A 19677-nucleotide genomic window follows, 5' to 3' on the forward strand; every position below is an offset into this window, starting at 1 on the left:
TCTTTGATCATAATGAAAAAATAATAAAATGATAAAATAACAAAACTAAGAAAAATGGGGAGAGCACAAATCTACAAAATAATTATAACTACTACAGGATGATTTTATCAGCTTAAACAAAATATATTTTAGGATTTGGATGAAATGGTTGATTTTCTAAGAAATCATAAATACCCAGCATTGACCTAAAAGGAAAAATTTAAACAGGTCAACTACCACAGAGGAGAGAGAAAGATGTCAAAGAACTAATCTTAGTAAAAATGCACCAGTCCCCAGATGGCATTGCAAGGGAATTCTACTGAAGCTCTAAGGAAAGGATAACTTCAATGCTGTTTAACATTTTCACTGAGATAGAATAAGAAGGAAATCTACTTAATTATTTTTACCAAGTGAGTATAACAATGATACCTAGACCCCACGCACTGAAACGAAAACAAAAACCAAGTTATTTACAAAGGAAAAGAAACAGATGAACCTTAAACTAATTTGACACTGAACACCAGACAACCACAGAACAGGGAAAATTGTTGTAACCCAAGAATCCAAGTTGGAAAATATGATCATTTAGGTGTGAAGGTAACAGAAAAACAGTCTTCTAGATACACAGAAAATATACCTATCTACTGTATCTGTGAAATCTATTTCAAGATATTCTAACTGAAGTAAATGAACAGGTTTGAGACCAGACAAATCAGAACATAGCTACTGGTAGATCAAACGGAAATGGCTTAAAGGGTGAAGAATACATCTTGATAAGATGTAATTTCTGGGGGAGAGGAGGCAACTTGGAAATGAGGTATTCCTTAGAGGCTTAGAGAAAAAAGAAAGAAGGAAGCAAATGATGGAAATTAAGACTCCTTCAGAAATAAGAGAATCCCCAGATTAGAAAACACATCAGTCCATCCTCTACTCCCAAATATGCCATTAATTTTTTTTAATTGCATCACTGTACCAATAGAAGAAAGCCCTCTTGAAATGTAGTAATCCCCCCAAACACTTCACCCCTTCATATTATGGTGGCCAGAAAAAAATAAAACATTTCAGAATGAATATCTGACAGTATCCATATAAAACTGCTACATGGAAAATCAATGAGAAGAGAAACATTTTAACTGATAGAAATTCTTTGCATAAAGCTAACTACAAAGCAGAAGAGAACTATAACACAATTCCTCACCCTGAATTAAATATCTTTAAATAAGCTTTTTACCAAAAGAAAAAAATATCAGAAAAGCAGAATTCAATTAAAAAATAAAATAAGATATGAAGAATAAATAAAACCTAGGAGAAAACTGAATAAAAAGTGAAATCATCTCATATAGAAAAACAATTTTGAAGACATTGAGAAAAAATGATTTCCTTGAAAATATAATAAGAAGAATTTAAAAAATAAGTGGGAAATTTCAAGAAAATGAAAACAAAGAAAAATGTTAAAAGTATCAGAGAGAAAATAATATAGAAGATATGCATGAGGATTATACATGTGTATAATCAGATTTCTGAAAAAGAAAAACAGAATAAAGGAAAAGAGAGCTAGTGTTTAAACCATAATACAAGAAAAATTTATTTAAGTAAAAGAAAATTTGAATATATGAATTGAAAGGGCCCAATGTATGCATGGAATAAATGACCCAGAATGGTCACCTTGAAGACATAATATAATAAACCTAACTATATAGGAACAATGTTCTGGGCATCCATGCAAAAAGTCACTTACAAAGGAAATAAGATGATAAAACAAGAAAACAGTGGGAGAATAATTTTAAGAAACTCAAGAAGAGAAAACATGAGCCAATGATTTTATACATAGGCAAGCTTTTAAATATCAATTCTATAGAAAAATAATTTGGTATAGGAAAAAACTCAGTAGATACTCTATTCATGAACTCTTCCTGAGAAATTTTAGAGACAAAATCAAAGTAGTGATTAGAATAAAATTTATGGCTCTACTTAGATAAATAGAAATAAAAAACTGAAATTAATTCCCAACTCAGAAAGGTGGGAGAAAAAAAAGTAGAAGAAAATTTAAAAATACAAAAGTAGAAATCAATGAAATAGGAAATAGAAAAATGGTAAAACTAAGTAAATCAAAATGCTAGTTCCTGGGGGGAAATTAACAGACAAACCACTAGGTAATCTAAGCCAGAAAAAGAGGAAGACACACAGACATATAAAATAAGAAATGATGTGAGAGAAATAACTTTGAAACAGAGTAAATTTTGAAAGTTATGTCAGACTGTTTTGTACATCTCTATGCAAATAGGCCAAAATTAACTTCAATAGAGATAAAAGGTTTCAGCAGAAAAGTTTTCACAGGAGAAACCAGTGAGATATGAAAGCATTATCCCACAAGAAGCACCAGGTCCCAATATCTTCTCCAGGATAATCCAACATCCCTGCTCCTGAGCGTAGAAAAACAAGGGAAACTTCCAAATTTCTTTAATGACACAAGTATAACATTCATGCCTAAATCACATAAACCATAAAAAGAAAACTTAAAAATAGTCCAGTTTTTGAAAATTGATGTCAAAATTCTAAGTAGAACACCAGCAAATAGATTTCAATGTTATAGTAATAAAATGTACTATGATCAAGTGATAGTACAAGATGTTTTAATATTAGAAAATCTATTAATATGGTTGATTAATAAATATGTATAATTCATTTCTAAACTCATAATTTTACTTAATAGGGACACTTTAGAGATAGTCCCATTAGGGTCAGGAAAAACTTAAAGATGTCCACTCACCTATTGTTTAACAACATATAATAGGTTTTAGTCAATATAATTAGACAAGAGAAAATGATTTGCAACATGAAAATGGAAAAAGAAGAAGCAAATCTGCATATTGGATTTGGAGAAACTATGATAACATAACCTACAAAATACAGGAAACTGATAAAACACAAATACTAAAATAACAATAATGTAGAAGATCCAAAATAAACATATAGAAATAAAGTCTTTAGATATATAAATGGAAATACATTTTATATTAACAATTTAAAAATGACATAAGAATAAGCTTTAAAAAATATGCATATTAGTTCCAGTTCTGTCATGGTGGCATAAGTCTACTATAGTCTACCTGTCTAGCTACTTACAGCTTAAAACCATAGACAAAATACAAAAACGAACCACCTGTGACCTCTAAATTAAACAAAAACAATCAGATTGTGGAGGAAAATTAAAACTTGAAGAAGAGACCACACAAGTGAGTTTCCCAGTATGCTTTTTATCTCTTGTGATGGGCTTTACCCTGAGCACAGACCCCTGGTGTAGATGAGGGTAGCACACTGAAACACTAATCATAGCCCCCTCTTTCTGACCAGAAGAACCAGGAAAAGGACATCCCGGGGGCTGGAGCATAAGGAGGGAAAATCTTAGATCAGAAAGACATCCCTAATTATCCATATAAACCCACAGATCTTAGGCTCAGCTCTGAGTCATGTGTGTGTGGGACAGACCCAAACCATATTAGTAAAGCTTATAGAACTCAGCTGAGATGTGAACCACAACCTGGAGAAAGGGAAACAGTGCTTGGAGTCTGAACCTATACAGGTGTGTTCTAACCAAATCATTAACACTCACCAGAGGATTATAACCATGTCTCAGAGACTACCACATTATAACATTCCAGAATTTACAGACTATAATCAGAAATTGCCCAGAAAATGTGAGCAATTATTGGCAGAAGACAATCATAAAAATAACTTGAGTTTAAAATATGAGAGAAGATTTGAAAGCAGCTATTACAAGTATATACCATGAGGTCATGGAAAATACACTTGAAAGCAATGGAGAGAATTTCACTGAACCCCCCAAAAAGGATATAACAACAACAAAAGGAAAAAATTCATACCTATGATGCCGGGGTTCTTGTTTGCGGAGCGGAAGAATGAGCTTCACAAACAGACAAGGTAGGAGAGCGAGGTACAGGCTTTTATTTAGAGATAAAGTGAAAGGACAGAGCTCCCGGCTCAGGCCAGGAGGGGACAAGAGAGTCCGTGGTGGTGTGTTGTCTAGGGGGTTTTATAGGCAGTTGAGGATTTTTCGAGAACATGAAAATACTTAGGGGTGGGGACTTGTTAAGTGGTCTCTGAATATTAAAAATTAACTTAACTGAAAGGAATTTCCTGCCTTGATTTCTCTCTGGGACACCGGCGCCTTGGTCTGGGAGCACATCAAAAGGCTGCCTGTCCAGCCCCCAAGGTGGGCTGAGGTATTGTCTACTTGCTAAAGAATCTTGCCTCTTGAACTTCCTGGGTGTTAAAATGCAATCTTATCTTTAAGATGGAATTCTTCCTGCCTTTTACCATGCCTTCTACAGCTGGGTCTGCATGCTAAGTTAGTTGCTCAGTTTGCAAAATCACCTTGTCAGATCTGAAGGAGGAAAGACAGCACAGAGGCCTGGGCCTTTTAGTATGCTAAAGTGAATCTTACACATGGTTACAAATGATTAGCATAATAAAACACGTGCGACTCTTCTTTATCTGGGGAACATTAACTGATTTCACTGAAGAATGATTCTAGAGCTCAATGTTTAACATAGAGTTTTAGCAGGGGGGTTTCCTTGCCTGTAGTTACATTGCTCTGACTGCAAATATCCCGCCCTGCCCACTCCGGAGGCCTTCACTCTACTCTGACTACATCCATGGTCTCTGTCTCACCTAGAGATAGTGTAATCAAACTGCTGAAAAAACTAAGAACATAAACAAAGAATATAAAAAATTTTGAAAGCAACTACAAAATTTTGCTTAACATTGACCTCACAACTTGCCATAGGCAAAAATAACTAAAAGTAGATTACAGACCTAAACATAAAAATCAAAATTATATAACTTTAGAAGAAAGCACAGGAGAAACTCTTTACAATTTTGGAGTAGCAAAGACTTCGTAAATAGAACACAAAAAGCAAAAAAAAAAAAAAAAAATTTGGATATCTCCAAAATTAAAAGGCTCTCCTTTTGGAAATCATAATTATGAAGGAAACAAAGGCAAGCCATAATATGGGAGGACATACTCAGAATATATAAATCAGAGACTTGTATCCAGAATACATTTTTTTTTAATCTTGCAATTCAATAACAAGAAGATAAACATCCCTCTCACCTTTATATGAGGAAAAGGGTTGAATGAACAGCACAAATGAAGATATACCAAAAGGAGATAAGCATATGAAAAGATGATCATCATTAGTCATCATGAAAATGCAAGTTAAAACTATGGAGATTCCACTACACACAAGACTAAAATGAACAAGATTAACCTAATACCAAGAATTGGAGATGATGAGAAGAAAGTAGAACCTTCATACACTATTGGTAACAGTGTAAAATAGCAAATTCACTTGGGAAAAGAGTTTGGTAATTTACAAATAACTAAATATATACCTAACAAAAGCTTACTCATTGCATTCCTAGGTACTGGCTAAAGAAAAGGCAAAAGAAAGAAAATGTGGTCACACAAAGTCTTGCATACTTTTGTTTATAGCAGCTTTATTTGTAATAGCCAGCAACTGAAAACAAAGCAAATGTTAATCAGTAGATGAATGGATAAACAAATGAGGCTATTTATCATGAAAATGTGTTGAATATTGTTACTTTTTCTTTTTTCTTCACCTATTGAGATGATCATGTGATTTTTTTACCCTTTGCTCTGTTAATGTGATATATCATGTTAATTTCTTTTCATGTGTTAAACCATCTTTGCATCCCAGGGATAAATACCACTTGGTGATGACTTCTATTCAACACAGTACTGGAAATCCTACCCACAGCAATCAGATAAGAAAAAAAAAATCAAAGACATCCAAATTGGTAAGGAAGAAGTAAAATTGTCACTATTTGTGGACAGTATGATACCATATATTGAAAAACCTAAAGACTCCACAAAAAAGAAATATAATAAATGAATTAATTCATTAAGATTGCAGGATACAAAAATCAATATACAGAAATCTATTGCATTTATATATATTAATAATAATCTAGCAAAAAAAAAAAAAGAGAAATTTTTTAAATCTCATTTACAACTGGAACAAAAAGAATAAAATACCTAGGCATAAATTTAACTATGGAAAAAGACCTCTATTCAGAAATCAAAAGACATTGATGAATGAAGTGAAGAAGACACAAATAAATGGAAAGATCATGGGCTAGAAGAATTAATATTGTTAAAATGGCCATACTACCCAAAGCAATCTACAGATTCAGTGCAGTCCTTATCAAAATACCCAAGGCATTTTCCACAGAACTAGAGCAAATAATCCTAAAATGTATATGGAACCACAAATGACCCCAAATAGCCCAAGCAATCTTGAGAAAGAGGAAGAAAGCTGGGGACATCATGTTCCCTGATTTCAAACTATATCACAGCTATAGTAATCAAAACAGTATGGTATTGGCATAAAAACAGATACATATCAATGAACATAATAGCCCAGAAATTAAGTGATGCATATTTGTTCAATTAATTTACTGTAAAGGAGGAAAGAATATACAGTGGGGAAAGGGAAGTCTCATCAATAAATGTCATTGGGAAAACTGGACACCCATGTGCAAAGGAAAGAAACTGGACCACTCTCTTACACCATATACAAAAATTAACTCAAAATAGATTAAAGATTTGAATGTGGGACCTGAAACCATAAACGTTCTAGAAGAGAACATAAGCAGTAAGCTACACACACACACACACACACACACACACACACACACACACACACACAATGGAATATTATTCAGTCATAAAAAAGAATTAGATCTTGCCACTGAAACAACAAGATGGACATTGAGGACATTATGCTAAGTGAAATAGGTCAGACAGAGAAAGACAAGTACCAAATGATCTGTCTTACATGTGGAATCTTAATTTTAAAAGCCCACAATAAAAAGAACAGATTGGTGGTTGTGAAAGGTGAGGGATGGAAGGGTGGGAGAAATGGGTGAAGGGGGTCAAAGAAGGAAAAAAGGACAAAAGATTTGAATAGACATTTTTCCAAAGAAGACATATAAATGGCCAGTAGGCATATGTAAAAATATTCAACATCACTAATCACCAGGAAAATACAAATCAAAACCACAATGAGATGCCACTGCATACATGTTAGAATGGCTGTCCTCAAAATGACAAGACATAATGAGTGTTAGTATGGATGCTGAGAAAAGAGAAACTGTGAGCACTCTTTCTGGGAATGTAAAATAGTGCAGTTGGTCTGGAAAACAGTATGGTGTTTCCTCAAAAAATTATAAATAGAACCACTATGGGATCCAGTAAAGCCACTTCTGGGTATTGTTCCAACAGAAATGAAATCGGGATTTCAAAGTGATATTAGCATTATCATGTTAATTGCAGCACTATTCATAATAGTAAGATGTGGAAGCAATATAAATGCCCATTGACAGATGAATGGATAAAAATGTAGTTTATACATACAATGGCATATATTCGGCCTTGAAAAAAAACAGATTCTTCAGTATGTGACCACATGGAAGAATGTTGAGTGCATTATGCTGAGTGAAATAAGATGGTCACAGAAAGACAAATACTGAATGAGTCCTCCTACTTGAGGCATTTAAAACAAACAAATTCATAGAATCAAAGGTGGAATGGTGGTTGCCAGAGGGTGGGGGGAGAGGGACTAGAGGAGTACTGAACAACAGGCGTAAAGCTTCAATTAAGCAAGATGAATACTTTCTAGAAATCTGCCATATAACATTGTACCTGTAGTCTGTTATTCTATATTGTGCGACTAGAAATTTAAGACGGTAGATCTCATGTTTTCTTTCCACAATGAAGTAAAATAAAGTTCAAAGCTTTCAAATAAAGCTTTCAAATGTTTCAAAGTAAAAAGAGCTTTTTCAGAGTTAAAAAGTACCCAACCATTTTACTCTCCATATCTCAGTATTAATAATGCCTCCCTCATAGTTACATTGGCAGGATTAATTTAGTTACATGTAAAAATGGTTCCCACTACCTAATCTTGTAAAGGTTAGTATAGAGAGAAGATTTACAAGGGACTTAGAAGTGGTTTGTTTTTAGAATTTGTTTTCCCTTAAAATTGCATATTTAGAATTGACACACCTTTAGGGTAAGAGAAGATGCACCCGTGAGCTGCTTCTGCTCGAGTTGCTGCTTATGTCTGCCATTCGCAGTAGAAGGTAGGCTCTGGGCCGGTGTAATAACATGGCACCTGCAACTTAGATGGCATAGGAGAGAATGAGAGAAGAGAATGATAAGTAGCTAAGCTGTAACAGAAAACTAAGAATTAGCTAATCTTTCTCTCCATGCATTCCTGCTAGTAGTCCCAGTTAATTCTGGTTTTACTTTTAAGCTTCCTGTTAAGGACAATACATTCTGTTGATGGACTTCTCTGTCTACACCCAGACTTTGATTTCAATGTAGAAAAACCAAATTGTGAGTTTCTTGAGGGGAGGAATCATGTTTAACTTATTTTTTAAAGCTCCAGCACTTAATAGGTGCTTAGTATATAGGAACCCCATAAATTCTTTATATTTGGATAAGTAAATAAAAGGAAAAAAAAGTGTAAAAAATTATGCAGAGAAATCTTTGATTTTTATTTTTCACTAAGGAGGAATTTATGCTTAAAATCTAAAGGAATACAGTCTTACTGTTTAAACAAAGCTAAAGATGAGAGGGGATGAATTAAGAATAATAAGGGATAAAGGAATGGTAATTCTCCTTTACAGGAAATGACATCACCCTGGAGAACTTGTGTTTTTTCTATTCTTTATCCTTCACTTTCAATGACTATTTCTCCAAGTTTTCCTGCACAGTCCCTGATGATACAGTCAGAGCCTTGAGCTGTGCTAAATAAAGCAACAATTATAAATTTCATGGTGAAGGTCTCTGACATACCATTCTCTTTTGGGGAGGTAGATGAGAGACAAAGGTGAGGGAAACAGCATGATTACTTTTTTCATCGCGTCCTTTTTCTTCTTGCCCATTGTGTGTTTTACTACCATCCATCAGAGTTATGTTAAGAACAGGCTTTACCTAAAAGAACTGAAAAGTTCCATAGTCTATCACTTACCCCAGTCAGCGAGTCAACTCAAAACTCACTGTCTTTTACTAGGTCAAAAGGAATTGCTGATATTTTTAGAGAACATGATGGATTGCAGCTAAGATTCTAACAAAGATGACCAAAATAAAATGTCAATAGCACTTTCATTTCCGAATCAGATGGAAGAATGGGAAAAGAACAGATGACATTTCTCTCTCATCCCAATTTGCCACTTATTTTGAAAGGGAGGGAGGAGGGCAATGAGGATAAATTCCAAGTTATCATTTAAAATGTGGCTACAGGCATTTGTTATTGGTGTGTCACTGCATAATGCTACTTGATAAAATTTTAAATGTATCTTTCTTTCCCTGAATCTGGTTTAAAGTTGTCGGCCCAAAACTTCTCCAGGGATGTGCCCCTCTTTGTGTCTTCATCTTTCGAGGAGTGTGAAATTGATGCAAAATTTATACAGAACTTAGAAAATAGAGGAAAGAAAATTGGTGTTTGGTATAATCAGTTCCTTCTCCCATAAGCCATCTCTCTGAAATTCTGATGTTCTTCCTAGCTTACTCCTGAATTAACCAGAAACGATCTCCAACTGCAGCCAAGCTTCGGCTTTGACTCCATCACTTCCAATGCACCCAGTTAGTTTCTAGTGCATTAGGACCTAGCATAACCATTTATAAACTGGTGTTGATGGCACACTCATGGGGCCAGAAAGAGGGCTGAGGAAAGTAGCAAGAAATTATCAAATCTGCCTCCCACCCACAATGCATCCACAGAACTTCTGCCTCTGTTTTATATGTTAAGGTTAATCCATATATTATATGAAGTAACACCACTTATTTAAAACTCAAAAAACCGTTGCTCTACCGAATTCAGAACAACAAAAGAAAAGCTGAATCATAGCAAGTTAAAGCTAAAAGGTATTTAAGTGACAATTTAGTCCAATTCTCTGATTATGTGGATGAGCAATTTGAGCTGGGGAGAAGTAAAGAGACACGTCTGAAGGCTCACAGTGATATGCAGACATGGATCTGTTGATTTCTAGTCCAATATTCTTCTTTTTTGTTCTATGATATCAATGGTGTTTAAATAATGAAAAGTGAGGAAACAGCTGTCCAGTGGCTAACTAAGCTCTGTGATGTTAGCTACTCTAAGACCTTATGGAGCATTAAAGCAAATTACTCCCTCTTCACTCACCTGTCCATCTTTCCTTCCCCCATCATCCATCTTTAGTGAAGGAATTGTAGGTTAATACTAGAAACCTGTTCTTACCATATTTTTTTTACAGCACAAGCACTACAATGAATCCATCTAATTCCCTAGCACTCAAAATCTGAAGACTAGAAACACATTTTTGAAAGATCTATAAAGAAGGCAGGTATTCCCAAATACTACATTTAAGAGAACACTGAACCAGATAGTAGAAATACATATAATACAGGGCTTCTGATCACAGATTCCTAGGGACTTCCAAAAATAATTCATATTATAAAGAGGAACTTTCTGCTTAGATTTTGCTATGAAAACCTGGATATCAGTGTGTCAGGTTGAATTACCTGCTGATGTCACTTTTTGTCATAAGCAATCTATGTGTCTTCAAGCCCAGCATCCTCACTCCTGGACTTGGGTTACTCACTGGAAGAGCATGAAACAAGGGAATTACAGTAGCATTAACAACCTGTTTTTCACTGGCTATTACTGCAACGGCTGTTATGGTATCACCAGCTCCAACATCAACTCCCCAGCTCACAAGGGTTATCTCACATACCACTTTTGTGCTTCGAATAATTCCGTTAGTGACCAGAAGGCATGCATCCTTTTCTTATTCTTCTGCTCAAGACTCACTTAGTGATATCTGCTGCCAAGTCCATGTGGACCCATGTGAAGCTGCCCTGCATCAGCCAACAGAACCCACAGTGATTCTTTCTTTCAGGGTACTGCTGCTCTCACGGGTATCACCATCACCTCCAGAGGGCCCTGATGCTCCCACTGGGCATGGCCCCTGCCTCTCCCTGGTACCACTTCTCTTAGAGTGCTGTCAGGTGCTGTGGACAATGTGCCACTGTTGTCTCAGTGCACACCTCCACTTGCCCTGGCTGCCGTCAGTGCATTGGGGCCACCCTTGCATATGAACCCTCAAGGAACCTTGGCCAAAGCTGTACAGGGCTCTGGGGAAAATCATAAAATCCCTTCCTTGTACCTTATGTTCTTCCCTTTAGTGGGATATCAAAAAAGGGCCCAAGCTCTACAGAGTTTTTATTGAAACAGGTGTGATGATATAAAATTAACATATAGATGTTCACAGCTTCTTTGCCTCTCTCTTCTCTGAAAAGATCAAGGACAAACAGTGGATTGTTTGAGAAAAGCAAACAAGAAAAAGAACTGCATCCCCAGGTTGGGGGTTGGGAAACATATGGCAGAGGAATAGGCCATGCCACAGGCATGTTGTGTGCTCTGTGCAGAGGAAGGGGGAGGTTGATGGGCCAGGATGGTAAGACAAGAGGATGTAGATAGGAGAATTCCATTTGGATGCAAGAATGAAAGACTTTCAGGCATCTGGGGATACTCAAGAATCTGGAGACGACAGGAGGTTTTCATTCAAGTATCTGTGGACTAAGTTCCTCTACTCACATGGTGTTCGAAAGATAAAGAAGTGAAGTCTTAAATTTCAGCTTCGACTAGGTGCAGCTTCATGCACACTATGCAGTTAAGCCCATTGCATATATATACTGCATATCACCTTACCCCCACCCTATTCCTCTCCCTTCCATAGACTAAGATATGAGTTCATAAGGAGTAAATCAGGAGACAAATGTGATGGAGAGACACCAGGATGTGTAGAGATTCCTGCTGCCTCTTGAGGCTGAGGCTTCACTATAAAACCAAGCCTGACTCTCTTCTCCCCTGAGATGAATTCTCACCAAGAGCACTCTTGGTCCCATAACCTTCTGGTAGATTCACTCCTGGCCAGAGTTGCGCAGCCTTGCTGAAGCCACAGCCAAACAAGTAACAGAGTTTAGGCTCAACTGGGGCCCCCAGTATCTTCATTTTCAGTAAAAAGCAGAATTGTCTTTTGGATCATGGTATACTGTAACTCTTGCTCATGCACTTGAGTTCTCTGGATGCCAGTGTAAGCTGAAACTTTCACCCTTTTCTCATTCCTATACTCCAATTTTGTAAATCCCAAAATTAATGCAGAGCAGCTGAAGATGAACCCACTTCAGAAGACTACACACTTTCCAAAGTATCCCAGTTGATTTAAGGGCTGATTTACTGTTGACTTGTGGGCTCACCAGCTTTTAACTTCATTGTGCTTCCCAGATCAGCATCTGTGTTTGGTTCACAGCCACTGGCTGAATCACCCTGAGAATCATGGAAGCCATGGGTAAGGCCCAGGGGCCATGTGGCTCATCTCCTGAAGTGACACTGTGGTGTCTGTATCACTCATCAGCCTAGGATTTGTCTTGTGGAAAGTGAGACAAGGATTGAATCTACCAGTTCCTTGGAAAAACAGTCACAGAATTCTCTGACACATGGTTTTCCACAAATATGCCAACATCCTTTTCTTCTAAAGCCAAAGTGTAGAGGATGCCAACTCCTGAGAGCAACGAGGTTGCATTTAATTGATATTTTCATTGTTTATTGTGTTTCAATTTTTATTGTTTGTTGTGTCCCTGCTATGTGCCAGGCCCGGAACTAGGCACAGAGGTCACTGAACTATACACGTTGTCTCCATTCTCACCTCAAGGAATACCTGGTCTGCTAAGGAAACAGATAGGTACTCCCACAAAGTGGAGTGAAATACTGAGTAAAGGTGCACTGCAGATGTATGCCCTGATTCTGGTAGATGGGCAGTTCAGTTTGACTGTGGAGGGAGGAGTAACTGATGGGAGAGCAGAGTGAGGCAAGGACACTTCGCCATCATCTTGCACGTCAGCCCATCTGTGTCATGAGGGGAGGCACTTGGCTTGCAGGCCCTCATACCTGCCATTTGTACAAAGCTGTGATCTTGGTTGAGGAAGGGAAGAGGATGGGAAGGCAGAGGAAGAGGGGGTCACCTCTGGGCAGAGAGGATGGTGGGTACCGATGCCCTAGCCCCAGGGCTCCCCACAAATGCCTCCACCCCAAGTTAGTGAAATGGTTGCCTATAAAAGCATTTGAGGTACTTCTGAAAAATCGAGATACCCAAGCGCCACCACAGCCTGACTGAAGGAGGATCTCCAGGGAAGGGGCCTGAGGGTCTCTAGTTCTTAAAGCCGTCTCTCCAGATGATTCCGTAGTGGTAGAGTCAGCCAGCCCAGCACTAGCCTTCCCACTGGCCTCTGAATACCATTGCCCTAAAGGTTCTCCCCAAATGGCCTCAACCAAAATCCCACACAGCGCATCAGTGAGACTGGTGAGTATTCCCTGAAGTGTGCCCACCTGGTATCAACTGCTTTTAAAGACTCGGCTATGAGCCTAATCTAAAAGTGAGATGCCTGGAGGAAAGATGGTATATGTTAAGCTTGCAAGTCCCTCAAGTCTATTTTGATCTCATCTGTCATGTCTAGACTCTCACTTGCCACCATCATGCAGAGCTATTTAGGGCACAATTAGACCACAGTGGGCCGTGGGGATAATTGTAAGAGGACGGTAGTAGGTCAGCTTCAAGGTTAGTTCCAGCCACTCCGTAATTCCTGGAAGTATTTATTTGTTAGTTAGGTTGAGTGCTCCTTTTCTTTTTGATTTGAGTACATGCCAGGTTCAGCTGCTTGCTCAGACCAGTGAGCTGCCTGAAAATTTGCTAGTACCTGAATCTTCAGACCTCATGGGCTCCCCGTGCCCTGGCATTTCTTTTGCCCAGCTGCAGTAGTATCAACACGGCGATGGCAGGAGCTCAACGAGAGGCTTCCAATCCTGCCTGTGCTACTGCGTACCTGTGTGACCCTTGGGTGTCTCCCTTACCGTCTCTGGGTCAATTTCCTTGCCTATAAGATGAGAAATTGAGCTAGAAGAATATCAAGGTCAGACCCCTTTTCAGTGGGGTAGTGTATGATTCATAGTGCTTTGAAAGTTGTTATAAGATGATTACACAGGTATTTTCTACCTAATGTTCTAAGTAGTAAGAAATGTGACTCCCAGCAATAAACAAAGACATCCTTTATTAATTAAAATTGGAAAGAAGAAAAATGCCTAATAATTATTCAGTGGCTACCATGCACCAGCCATTGTCTAGGGTGCTTCTTCTTTTGTGAGTTCATATAATCCTCCTAAAAATCCAGGAAAAATTCTGTTTAAGTTAGAAGACCCTGAAACATTCTTATTGCAGATAAGAAAGCAGACTCAGAGGGTAAAATAACTTGCCTAACTTCACAAAGCAAGTAAATGACAGAACTAGGGCTCAAGTTCAGGTTTTGTGATTCTGAATCTAGTGCTATTGGTAGCTCCAAGTCTGTTACAATCCTGCAGGTAGAAGAGGCTCCTCCCTGTCAGTTCCCTGGCTGGCCCACTTCGGAGAAGAATGCTGGTGGATAACAACACGGGAAAGCACTGCTTTTATTTGCCCTTCATTTCTTGTTTTTCTTCAATGTCCACCATAAGGTTTACTTTAACAATTCAGTCTCTGACTGAGTTACCAAATTAATCTCTCTCTCCACTCTAACTTCCTTTTGAAAAAGGAAAAATAAAAATAAAGCATTGCTAAGTATTAAGGCAAAATTAATGCTGTGTTTTTAATCATGTAAATGCCAGCAAAATTTCCCGGTTTAAAACCCCAGGGAAAACATCCCAAGCCTACTGTTCTCACAGAGGAAGGAATTAATACCATACATGCTAATGAAAACTTAGAAGCATTGCTAGGACATTGGACTGAAGTAGCATAGGGAGTCACGGCTTTACAATTTCAGCCTTTCGGTGTGATTAAAATACTGATTTTAAGACCGCATTAATTTCAACCATAATTCTCTCCCATTTTATGAAACATTCTTTAAAAATGAGGCATCATTATAAAGATCTGAAATATTAAAAAGAAATACATGAAGATGTTACTGTCTCAATTAACATTCATAACAGATGAGGGAATACCATGAAATGACTCTGAGGCTACCCAGGAGGGACCTTTGTTTGTCAAATCCCGGTTCACACTGGCACCCGGCAAATGTGTAAACAACACATCCACGAACCTCTCCACCATTCTTCTGAGTAACAGAAATGCCTCATGTGGAACCTACTCTGGCAGAGGGGCCAGCTGAGCATTCATGTGGTGTGGAGGGGGCGCAGTTAGAGGATTCCACTTAGCTGTCGCCTTGCCCCCCGACATTCTGTTATTTACTTAGTGTTCCTTTTCCTCTCATTTCCCACCACTACTACCACCATTTCCATTTCTTCTAGCTGAGAAGTGTTATTCTAATATTAATATCTAGTTGGTCAATTCCAGAAACTAACCCCCTCACCAGTGCTGATCTAAGGTAAACGTATCTCCTCTATGTCTATCTGTCGACCTACATCTAATCTATCTATCTTGGTCGTAAGCACAGTCCTTCCAGTCTGGGGTGGTGAGATTTTCCAGGTATTTTATTTCCTATTTTGTTCTCTCAGTTTCTCTGGTTTGGTTTCCATATAGACCAATTCGGTTTCAAGTATGACCAATAGGTAAAGTGGATACAATATTACGGTCCTGTGAGAGTAATTGCTTTAATGAGCCCTGTGACAAGCTTCTCTTGGTCCCCAGGAAGCAGGGCAGAAGGGACTGTGTTTATAATTGACTCTAATCTGCTCTAATCTTCTACCTTAACCTCATCAAGAATTAAGTGATTGATTTTTTTGGTCTCTTGAACGAAAATAAAGACCCCCTGGGATGAAACTTGGCAGCTGCCCAGAGGCAAAAGAGACCTCCGAGGCCTGGCATCATTTGTAGTTGGGTGTGGAAAACTGTCTTGATCTAATCAGGCCATTTCCCTCCATGTCTCCACAGAATCCCAGTTTTTGGCTCCTAATTGAGCATGACCCTGGGTCAGAGGTTAGATAGAATTCCACAACTATTTCTTTACCTCAGTGCCAGAATGGTCCAGATGCCTGTAAGACACAAGGCAACGATAGTACAGGCAAAGGTTATTATTTGGTATTCTGCTTCCTCTAAGGATCACCCCTCACTCCCTGGTCCCCTGTTTCAGGATCTTGGGCCACCAGCACTACCCTATTCTCCTCACCCTACTCAGGAAAGCTAAGCACATAGTCTCCCTCTAACAAAGTCTATTTTCCTATGTATATCCAGGTGTTAGCTGCTACAACAATGAGCTGTTGGGATAAGGAGTAGCTAAATTTTAAAATAGGTATTATTCACACAAATTCTTGTTTACTTTCAATCTATTAGTTTAACTGGGACCAAAACCATCAACCAGTGGGAACAGAGAACAATATAAGAAGCACTGAGGGAAAGCTGACCTTCCTGTTCCTCACCTCTGTTCTCCTCTCCAGCACTCCCATTCTCCCCACCCTTCAGCCACCTTTTCAGTCTCTATTTCTTCCTACATTCCCCATGGTCATCACATTTTCTTTCTTGCCTTTGCACCCGGGCCTCTCAACCTCCAGATGTCACCACCTGACCAGGCTGCAACCTCCTGTCACACTTTCTCCTCTCCTGCTCCCCGACACCAGCTATTGTTGATTCCAGTCCAAAGCCAACCCATCATGTCCACCATAGTCTCACCTCTTCTCTGAATCCTTTTCTTGATTTATTTTGCTCTCCTATCACCCTCTTCCCAGTCTACAGTCCAAAACTCCCTGCTCTACTTTCCTCAGGGATCCTCTCACCAACTTTCAGCAAATAATCCACCAGCTTTTCATTTTACAGACAGAGTGGAGAGCTCAGATCCGAATCTTTATCTGTCATACTCTCCACATTCTAATTTTACCATGATGTTTCTTATCCCCCCTGTCAATGCAGAAACACTTCCCTTATGCTTTACAGTTGGATCCTCCATCCGTGCTCTGGGTCTCTGCCCTCTTAAACATCTCCCAGACATTCACCTGTAAATTTTTCCCTCTGTCTTAAGTCTCTTCCTCTTCATTTTCTGCTTGGTCTAAAATCCATGCTGTACTACCAAAAAATCCTGTCTTAAAATTACTTAACCACTTCCCCCTCCTGCTATCTCTAACTCTCCTCTTTTTCTCAGAAGAATCATCTACTCTCTGCCCCCCAAGTTGGAGTTCAGCCTTTGTGCACACTGTTACTCTACCACTGCCCACTTGAACTCACAAATGGGAAACAGAGCAGGGAAGATGGAGAAGAAAAAAAGAAACAAATCAGAACTTTAGGAAAACTCATATTATGGAATGGAAGATGAACGGCCTACAAAGAGGATGAAGGAAGGCTGGCCACAGAAGTGGGGGGCGGGGTGGAGGCAATAGAGGAGCACTGCCCTGTACCTGCGTGGAACCCAGAGCTGGTTTCCCAGGAGACCCTTGAGCAAGGGAGTCAGGATAGGAGAGAGCCGATGTTCCATTCCAGCAGGCGAACCCTTAACCCCGTCAGTTCATGGGTGTGTTGCTAAGACAGAGCACTGGAGTCCCAGTGCAGCAGGGATGATGGGGATGACCTTGAACTTCTGCCAGATGCTGCTGGGCAGAGGATCAATCACCTGCTGTACCAGGGGTCCCAGCAGTCCTGGATGTAACTGCTGGAGTTGATGCCCCCTCAAGTCTCCCCACCCACCCATCCACCCACACCTTCTAGCCCAGGCATTTCAGTTTTTAAAAAGCATTACTAATTGCCAGGTTTTGCTATGATTTGTCTCTTTTCTCAGTGCTTGTGTCAGATGGTATCTTTTTTCTTTGAATTAATGGATAATATTCTTTGTCTTTGACCTATCAGCAAACTCTGGGACCTATTATCAAACTCACATGTATAAGAAGAAAAGTCAGACCAAGGCTCAAGTATAACTCAAAGAGAAGAAAGGACTTTACTGTCTTGTCACATAAAGGGCTTGAGCCAGACAGATCAAGTTTGTCAGAAAATATTAAAGGACCAATTCTACAACATGTGGATTTGGGGGCATATGTCACATTTGATGTGGCAAAGGAATATCCCATCATTTAGCATAAGAGAAATGTCAGGGGCAAGTGTTCTTGGTAACAAACTACAAGGAAAGGAAATCACTGCAGAAAGAACATTTGTGTCTTTCTCAGCCAATAGAACAAAGTTCCTCACTCAGACAGTACTGAGCCTGAGTAAATATCATCAGTGAGATTATTCGTCTTTGTGTTCCTACTTTCTTTTATGGAATCATTATTCTAGGCAAGGATCATTCCTGTCAGGTCTCTGCTGAGGCCCCAGACATCACTGGCACAGGAACACTAACTTGCTTAGGGAACTCCACTGGCAGCCAAGCCTGGGGAAATTGTGTCATTCATTTAAGATGTCTCACCTCCCAGACACAGTTATCCCAGGCCATTGCTGGCTCCCTTGAAAGCAATAAGTGGACAGTACAGGAAGCTATCGAGAAATCCAATATCTAAACCCAATATGAGATTGTGGCCCCAATCTAATAAGAATAGATTTATTTTGCTGTATTCCCGTTTTGTCACCTCCTTTGCAGGGAAAGTGAAACATTATAAATCAGAACATTATGGCCACTTCTGAGTACATATTGATTCATCATTCCTTGAACCGTTATGCCAAACATTTTGAACCATGTAAATTCATAGAGACTGAGTTTCTTAACTCTTTTTCTATTACAGTGTTACAGCCTTCCTCTGCTGCACACTCCTGTGCAATGGCACAGAACACCACCACTCCAGGAGAGACTGGGTAGGTCCATCGGCTAACTTGCCTGTGACTTCCATGGAATCTATGGTTTTAATAAAACTTAAATTTGAATTGAGCAGAGTTTCTAAGGAGGAAAAAGGATAGAGAATCTGAGATCACAGCTTCTTTCAGTTTAGTAGGTTGTGGGGTTTTTTTAAGTAGGTAGATTTATTAATTCGATTTTAACTGTCTTTCCTAGTGTCTCTATGCCTTAAACAGTACATCTGTATATTGGGGAGCTGTTTGCTTTGGGTTTTTATGTAAACCCTAGTAAAATCTTCCCATTAATCCAATCACTACAGCAGGCTATGATTAATTTACTATAGCATTGATTTTTAAGGATCAGAGAAAGAGCCTCCTCAGCCAGGGGGACAAAGCATTAAGGGATTGCAGGCAGCATCTGCCAGAACTAAGATATTCATCCATATAATTTATTGTAATTTTCTGTGTTTTGTATGGGCTATCATCTTCTGTATAGTTCATGGATATCTTATGCTTTATCACTTAATGGAGGCCAAGGAGACTACTGTAATGTTGAGATATCTAAAAAGTCATTTATGATGACCATTAGATTCATCTTGAATCAGTGAGCTAGAAGGTCATTTTCATTTCTGTAATCCCTAGCAGTTTACTATTTTACTAGTGAGGAAACTCAAGCCCAGAAAAGTTGGATGACCTGTCTGTCCATCACTGACTTGAGAAAGAGTTGTATCTAGAATATCTTCCTTGTCTTGATTCCCTTCCTTTAAGCCTTATTTTAATTACCATTGCTGTGGCTTTATTAGCTGTGCTATTGGCCTGGCCAGACTCTGTACCATGTGTTTCACATATACAGTCTCACTGAATTCTCTCATCAGCCTT

The 19677-nt window shown here is 38.8% G+C and overlaps 1 long non-coding RNA gene across 1 annotated transcript in view; it reads right to left on the reverse strand.

Moving 5' to 3' along the window:
- Window positions 1-19677, reverse strand: part of LOC118936196 (uncharacterized) — a 45424-nt gene that overhangs the window by 16899 nt on the left and 8848 nt on the right. Inside the window, exons 2-3 of the long non-coding RNA XR_005034152.2 lie at window positions 10589-10667; window positions 8087-8201 (exon numbers count right to left, since the gene is read on the reverse strand). This is a non-coding gene — a long non-coding RNA (uncharacterized LOC118936196). The remainder of the gene's footprint in view (window positions 1-8086; window positions 8202-10588; window positions 10668-19677) is intronic.

Source organism: Manis pentadactyla, chromosome 1, assembly GCF_030020395.1.
Source record: "Manis pentadactyla isolate mManPen7 chromosome 1, mManPen7.hap1, whole genome shotgun sequence".
Classification (NCBI taxonomy): Eukaryota; Metazoa; Chordata; class Mammalia; order Pholidota; family Manidae; genus Manis; species Manis pentadactyla.